The following is an 8,488-nucleotide window of genomic DNA, read 5'->3' as shown; positions in this document are numbered from 1 at the left end:
AGTAAAAATAAAACTGGTCCTAGAATTGAGCCTTGCGGTACACCTGTATTGAGGAACAGTTGGCCTGATTTGATTTTGTTAATATCTACATACTGACATCTGTCTTTTAAATAAGAGGTGAACCATTTTTTTGCTAAACCTCTGATACCATAATGGTCCATTTTATCTAGTAAAATGTCATGCTGAACCAAATCAAATGCTTTGGTGAAATCTAAAAATAATCCATGCACATGCATTTTTTTGTCTCTCGATTTTAGTATGTTGTTTGTAAATTCAAAAATAGCTTCTGATATTGACTTACTTTTTTGGTATCCAAATTGATGTTTGGATAAGATGTCGTATTTTTCTAAGAAAGTTACTAATCTATTTAGCATAATTTTCTCTATTACTTTAGAGAAGACCGATAAAAGATAAATTGGCCTATAGTTTGAGCATTCTTCTTTGTTGCCTTTCTTGAATAATGGTCTCACTTTTGCTATTTTGTACTCACTAGGAAAAATATCTGTTTCTAAAGATGTGTTGCAAATACTTACTAGTGGTTGTAAAATACTACTCGCACATTTTTTTAGTAGAGAACTTGAAAATTCATCTGGCCCTGATGAATACTTATTGGATTGCTTGTGGATTGTTGTGTCCTCCAGAGGTGGTTGTGGATATTGTGCTGATCAGTTATGTTGTCAAAAACTGATAAGCCGTGAATATGAAGTGGAATTCTTGAAAGCAGCAAACCAACGGGAAGTGGCATTCAATTTGAATCTTGTGAAGTTGAAAGAAGATGAAGATAAGTGGTTGGTGAGCTGAAATAATGGACAAGAATGCGAAAACGTTTTGAGAATAATTTTGTGGTCCTCGACAAATGCTTTGTTAAATAAGTAAAAGAGTAAATAACTTTGTTGAAGGCCGACACAAAAGGAGAAAACTGTCCACACTCTAAACTTTTTTGTTGTTTGCATTATTCATTTGTCGAAGAAATTGGGTGTTTGTACTACGAAGTGCTATCGGAAAGAAAATTAAAGGATAATAATATTGAAAATGCTAGCGATGTGTCTAAGAGTTTATTAATTGGTTAGGCAACTTGACCAAGTTCCTGTCAACGTAACAGGAGGTGATTAACTTATTCTATTTGTTATATACTTTTCTTACAAAAACTGTAACGAGTTTTATGTAAAACTTAAGAATATTACGTATAATATTTCATAAATACAAGCATTTTTTAGAAAAAAAAATCCACCAGAAAGTTTGTAACGATTTTCAACATGAATTTGGGTTATAATAGGGATTTTTTTGAGGTAGCCATAGTCGCTTCTTGAACGGAAATGTTGGTGTAAATATTCATTTTTTATCCTTCTATCTCTTTTAACTATATTTATGTGAGGGTAAATGTTAAAATGTGACTTCCTCTGAGATTCCAATCATTCAAAAAAGAAACAAACGAACTTAAATTCTCTACGATGAAATACTGTCTTCCTTTTACAGCGTTAAGATGATCGCCTCCAGATGATGACGTCTGAACTGAGCGCTGCGGCCTGAGCCTCTAAGATGGTCTTGGTTGATCGTGAAAGGTGGTGATGATAGGTATTGCCGAATCGCGCAAGACGCAATAGTAAGTACGAATATCCGCTGCTTTTGGTCGTTGCTGCTTGCACCTCATTTACAATCTTGACGGTGTAACGATAGTGCAGTTAGTGTATGTCGTGTGTGAGAACGCGCACGCATTTGAGTGTGACAATGTATTGAGAGACTTGTGTATTTGTGAATTCTTCGGAAACAAACACAGCATGTCTATGAGGTAAGGGATGAACCCATTTTGGATCCCGAGACAAAGTTTAAAGTGGATTTTTTTTCTTTTTCATTATTGATGTTGCAGTCAATTCTATTCAAGAAAGATTTCAACAACTGAAAGCTCACAGTTCACATTTCTGATTTTTATATAATATAGATAAATTAAAAACTATGGACACAAGTGAAATTTTAAGAAAATGTGAAAATTTGGATGAAATTTTAACACATGAAGAACACCGAGACTTGGATGCCACTGAGTTATGCAATGAACTGAAGGTACTTTCCCACTTAATAGAAGATGATTCGCCCCCACTTGAAGTGTTGCGTTACATTATTGACAATTCGAGATTAAAATTACCACCTGAGCACTAGTGTCGCTTCCAATATGGCCGCTCTAAGTAGGATAATTCTTTGTTTTCATTCAGCAGTAGTACGAAATAGCAGCATGTTGTCATGACTGGTATGGTAGAAAACGTTTAAATTACGCTTTATTTTTAATATTGCGAATGCGATTTGAATTCCAGGTACTCTAACAAACGTGAAACTGTACTGAGAACGAAGCATTTAATTATGATAGGCAAAAATAACACGGAAAATGCAGACGAAATTATGTATACGCACTGGTTGTCCAAAGCAGTGCTGTATCATCTGCACGTCATGTTGTAACTGGGGTTCTCGGAAATTATTTGAAAATAATGGAATTGAACTTGACCTGTACTTGAAAATCTGGGACAGGAGAAAATTGCGAACAGATCGTTGCAGTTCTTTCTCGAAAGAGAAAGGCTGGTTTAATAATAATATTCACGATTTCATGACCAGGCTATACTCACTGAAAAAGGACATCATACTGAATGAAACAGTAACATTAGCAGGTCCACTTTTTTTTCTGGTTACATTTGACATTAATTTATTCTCAAACTATTTTCATCTTCTCTCTTAATCGACTTGCACCTGTTCCAAATTTCACACATACGTAATACCGGTAATACATGGACGCATTGGGTAAGATGCTTCATGATTTTTCGAAAGAAAAAAAAAGCTATATTTATAAAGTACAATTTATAACTTAACTTTCATGGTAATATATATTTATCTCTCGAGAAATAAAGTAAGCAGACTCGTGCATTGCATTCTTCGTCATTTCCTTGCCGAATTATAGTGTTATACCCCCCATACCAATCATCTGTCAATTATGTTTTCCCTGATTTATTAACAAACTTCATTTTGTTGATTCCACGGGGTGGAAACACATGAAAACTTTTATACTTCCTGAAAATCCCACCAGATGACATATCGGTTAATTTTAATTGCGAATTGTTTCGCTCCAAATGTAACCGTAGCTTTGAGAATACTGGTTACTCTGCCGGTAACAGTTGCAAGTGGTGAACGTAGTTTTTTTGAAACTGAAGCTTATTAAAGCTTATTTACGTTCCACAATGGGCGAATCACGGTTAGAAGGACTTACCATGATCTCAATTGAACATGAAATTGGTCAAAAATTAGACTATGGTTCTGTTATTTGCGACTTTGCAAATAGAAAAGCTAGAAAAGTTCATTTGTAAGCTTTCCAACAAAAGGGGGGGAAGGTACAAAGTGAATAGTGTAATCATGAAGAAATCGTGGTTTACGAGACGTACATAATTGTACAGTGTCTCTCAAAAGTTTTAGGACAACGACATTTTAAACTAGGCAACCCAATTTACAGAAGCCGTTGGTGGGTTGCGGGCAGAGTTAGGCTCAATTTCAGGGTTGCCACATGCACAATAGATATTTATAAAATACGCGAAAGAAATATAAACAATTATTATTGTATACAATTATTAAAAATATCACTATTATATCGCAAATGACAAAATTCTTTCTGAAAGAAAAAAATAGGTTTTCTAGTATTTCATCGCTGATGAGTCTTCAGTAAGGAAAAGAGGTGAGAGGAAACGAAGGAGAGGAGAAAGAGAAAGCGAAAGGAGAAGAGGAAAAGTAGAGGAGAGGAGAAAGATAGGATAGACGAGGAGAGGAGATGTAGTGAGGAGAATGGAAAAAGATTGGAGTAGAGATGAGGAAAAAAGAACAAAGAAGAGAAAAGAGGAGGAAAACGAGAGGAGAGGAGAGGAGGAGACGAGAAGAGAGAAGTGGAGAGTAGAGTAAAGGAGATAAAAAGAGAAGAACGAAAAAAGAGAGTGCAGTGGAGTCGGAAATCTAAGACAGGAAAGGAGATAAGAGGAGTGGAGAAGAGTGGGATGGAGATAAGATGCGAGAAAAGTAGGGAAGGCGATATGAGATAAAAGCAGAACAGAAAGAGGGGAGAGAAGAAGGAGAAGGAACTGGAGAGAAGAGGTAGTTGCAGAGCGTCAAGAGCGTCAAGAATGGATGCATTGGTCAAATTATCGACATGAAACATTCAATAACATTTTGAAATGTATTGGAGAATATATTAGATCGGTGCGAAATGCCTTTTGGCTGAGTTCAGAGCATATTAAAATCTTCCATGCAAGATCTTTGATTTTACCTGCGATTACACCACTAAAAAAAATAACGTAATTTTTAATATTTATAAGAATTATTCAATTTTTCTCTACTTCTCGGTTCGTTGAAATTGAGATTTTGTAATTCAATATCTCCCCTCCCCCCATCGTTAATTCCAAACTGAATCATTCCGTTTCGCACGGCGTGGACAATGAACACAATGGGATATGTCTAAAACTTACGAAAATTTTCTGCCAACGGAAGGGTTCGAACCTACGACCATCAGATTGACAAACCTGAACGGTAGCCACTACCCTACAAGCTTTCGTTCCTTAAACCAGGTAGAAGAACCGCTACACCACGCCTTTACCTTCGAATGAAACAACAATTTTTTTTAAGTATTCTGTCCCTTTAATATTGTAAATGTCGTTTGGTATACGTGTAGTTGAACTTTTACTTTAATTTTGATTTCCTTTCTTGTAGTATAACCGATATCTTCGAGAAATAATTTTCGAAGTGATTAAAAACGAGAATATTGGTAGTTGTGAAAATGCCAGTTATTTCTTCTAACTTATTATTGTGATTAGACATTACTAATGGAAAATTGGTAGAGGCTTGAACATTACAGGACGATGTTCTTTTCCTGTGATACTGTAACAGACAAAATGCTTGTTTACTGATGCAAGTCTTGTGTCCAGAACAGTCTTATGAAATGTATTTGCTGTTGCGTAAGGTAACACGAAATAATTACACCGTGTGCGAACTACCAAATCTGTGCAACGTTATACGTAAACAGGCGGAAAATTTTATTCATAAAATCATGTCACATTTGACAGTATTAGTCAAGAGAGACTCTTGGGACACTGTGTTAAGGTGCTGGACTAAATCCTTCTAATTTTTCTTCCTCGAAGAAAAACAATTTCTAAGGAAGAGCAACAGTTGTCACGGTATCTAGTGACATGTGAAACGCAGTTCGATATAAATTATTTTTTGTTTATTGATTCATTTTATGCACAAACATGAAAGTGTGAGGTTTGATTTTATTTTGTGAATAAACTTGTATCCGAGCCAGACGTCGTTAGTTGGAAGATGGGGTTTTTCTTGAGTGACAGCCGAACTGTCATTTCGGCTTAGGACATGACATATTTGCACCAACACGGAGATACGGAAAGATTATTTTCGTCGAGACTGGGCTTCAAGTCGCAGCGGTTGGTCGACCCATGTTCACGGATGACCAGGAAAATCAGCTGGAGCCCAAGCCTGCAAGGATCGAAAACGCGCTGCCGACCGCGTTTCAAGACAATGGACACAGGTCATTCGCATCTCCTCCGAAAGCGAAGCCAAGCCACCTGAGCGTGGGTTTCAAAGGACGAATTTGAATCTCTTATAAATATGCGGTGCTACCATCCCAGACACAGTTTTTGACGGATTTCATAGAGAGAGCAGCTCCGCGCTACACTCTCGCGTGATTATTGTTTTGTGTCCGTGAACTTTGTTTCCTTACGTACCGTGAGCGAATTGCAGATCGAGAGTTGCCAGTGTGCGCCTTATTTTGGTGAAGATTTCGCGGTGATTTGTTTTTGCCAAGCGTGGACTACATAATAATGGAGGGCTAAAGAAGATAGAGAAGGGAGTCCGTCGACTCCCCTGACGCCTGCAACGACGCCGAAGCCAGTCAGACGACGCCAAAACCAAACACTGCCCAAAGCCCGAAGGACGCTTCCAGATCGACGTCCCAACCAAAGCCCGAAGGACGTTTCCAGATCGACGTTCCAACCGAAGCTCGTTACCAGAGAGAGAGAGGGAAGGACGATTCCAGAACGACGCCCAAACGAAGCCCGTCACCAGAGAGAGATGATTGCAGATCGACGTCCAATTGATGCCCGACACTGGAGAGATTCCTGACCGGCGCGTGACCACGTACATCCGACGCTAGTGACAAGAGGAACGCCCGAAGTACTAAGGAGGTGCAAGAACACCATATCGTCGCAATTATTCTTCGTCGCGATCGACCTCGGAGAACAATTTCGCCACAAAGGAATCGTGTGCAAGTCCCGCGTCCAGGAGAGATGAATGACCACGCAACGTAGCAGAGTCTGGTAGAGTATACTTCAGAGGGTCTATGCCCATGTAAACGTGCATTGTTAGTACCAACACCGTACTGTTAACGCCGAAGCCTCACTTATTTGCAAAGTGACTCAGGAAACTCCGAACCTAACCCCCGCGTCTGATAATTTTTGGTATTGTTATAAAAAAGGGTAATTTCATGTTCAGATGTTCTAATTTAATTGTCTGCATTCAGCGTTAGAAGCTCCATTTCATTTCTTTAATATTTAGTGTAAATTGTCAAAGTGTGCTCCATTTTTTGTGTAACCGACCGCCCCGTCGCGCCATTTAATTTGTCAATACTTGACTGATGAGTCCGGTTTAATTGTGGAAGGCGTAAATTTTATTGCAAGGTCGTGCGCATGAAGTAGTATTATTTGTTGCATAGTGGTTTTTGATGTAATTTTTGCTCGCGTCGACGATTGATTTGTGTATTTCCGGCAGCTGGAGCCAATTAAGTTTTTGCATCCCTATGTAATTGTGTAGTTGTTCTCATTGGACGAAGAGGCTTGTGTGTAATACCCCCGTCCGAGAAACTTGTATAATGTCGTGCTTACGACTGGATGCATACGTTCATTCGAACGAAAGATTTAACCACGCCGACCCAATTGTCTTAGTTAACCGCTTTCCGAGGGCTGGCACTTAAGTTAATTTAAAAGAGCACAGGAGCTGGCAGACAAATGCCCTAAATTCACATAAAGGTTTAAAAATTAAAAGGAATGATATGTTAATGAGATCCATGATTTGTATCCATACTTCACATGTAAAAATACCTCATGTGTGTGAAAGAGAGAAGAGTGAATGTTGTGAGAATTTGAGGAGGCTTTGTAAACAGTTGTTGATTGCAATATTTTTTTGTTGTTACAATATATATTCACTTTTTACCGTTCGTCAGTGTTGTTATTTGACGTTTTTCAGGTACCGGATATTATGCTATTAGTGTTTTATGATTGTTCGAATCTACATATCAGAGGTAAACAAAACAGTATAATATTTCAAGGTATTTATCTCCGCCTCGCAATAGTATGACAATAAACGACCGTCTCAGTACCGAACTTGAAAACCTGGACCGAGAGACACGGCCGGTTCCCCGTACACATAACGACGTTTGGCCCCGTGCCGAGGTATGATTGACACGTCATTTCGGGGACCGTGAGTGCACTCGTTACACAGTGATGATCTTTCTTATTTCTTTTAAATACTTACACTTTCCTTTAATTGGGTTAAAAATAAATAAGAATATTGCTTGTATTTCTGTCATTGACGTAGACCAGAGAGAGAGACAGACAGACAGACAGATATTACAAAATAGTTCAAATAGTGCGAGCGCCATTAAAAAGTCATGATAATTCTATGTTGCGTACTTAGAATTATTCATACAATAAAGAACATGTCTAATTGTGAGTTAACAAAAAACAATAATAAAGAGACATTTTCGCATCACGATTGCAGTTCGAAAAGTCGGGACAGGGATTGAAAGTAACGCACTATCCTGACTAAATCGGTGAATCGGACGTCTGCTAGCCTTGCATCAATGATTATAAAACTAAAACCACCCAATATTGCAGCTTGAAGACTTTTGCGCAAGAAACAGATTCATTTATGCAAGAGCAAAATTGAAATTTTTACACATTTCAAAAATCGACGATGTTATTTTCGTATTTATTTATTTATAGGTTCACATTTAAATATTTTAGGGTTCGAGGGGGTAGCATGGCCCACATGGCCACTCCCCTGGGTACTGACCTTACGTAGACAGTGGAAGAGAAATTTTGGAGAGCCTTTCTATTAAATTTAGTATTTACATTCACCTTATGCTCAGATAGATTAAACCGTTTATTGACAATCGTGAACTTTTCGTTTAATAGATAATATTTGGTTTTAGACGACGGGAGAACATTGGTCGAATTTCCTTTCTTGCTCTTTTGAGAAAATATATACTTCTACAATAGCAATCGCGTTCGGAAACTGTGAAAAAAATGACTTGGTTTTCAAAGGCAGACAAGCTTGGTAGTCTAGCTTGCTCGCGATCAAAGTGACTCACTCACGCTATTCAAGGCTGCTTCTTATCGCAAAACACTGTGGTTCGATGCACAGTGTCTGCACCCAGCACGTTACAAGTGACCAGAGTCGAATT

This window comes from Lepisma saccharinum, chromosome 21, assembly GCF_977018435.1.
Source record: "Lepisma saccharinum chromosome 21, izLepSacc3.1, whole genome shotgun sequence".
Taxonomy (NCBI): domain Eukaryota; kingdom Metazoa; phylum Arthropoda; class Insecta; order Zygentoma; family Lepismatidae; genus Lepisma; species Lepisma saccharinum.
The sequence above is the reverse complement of the archived record's forward strand: the minus strand, read 5'-3'. Positions refer to the sequence as shown.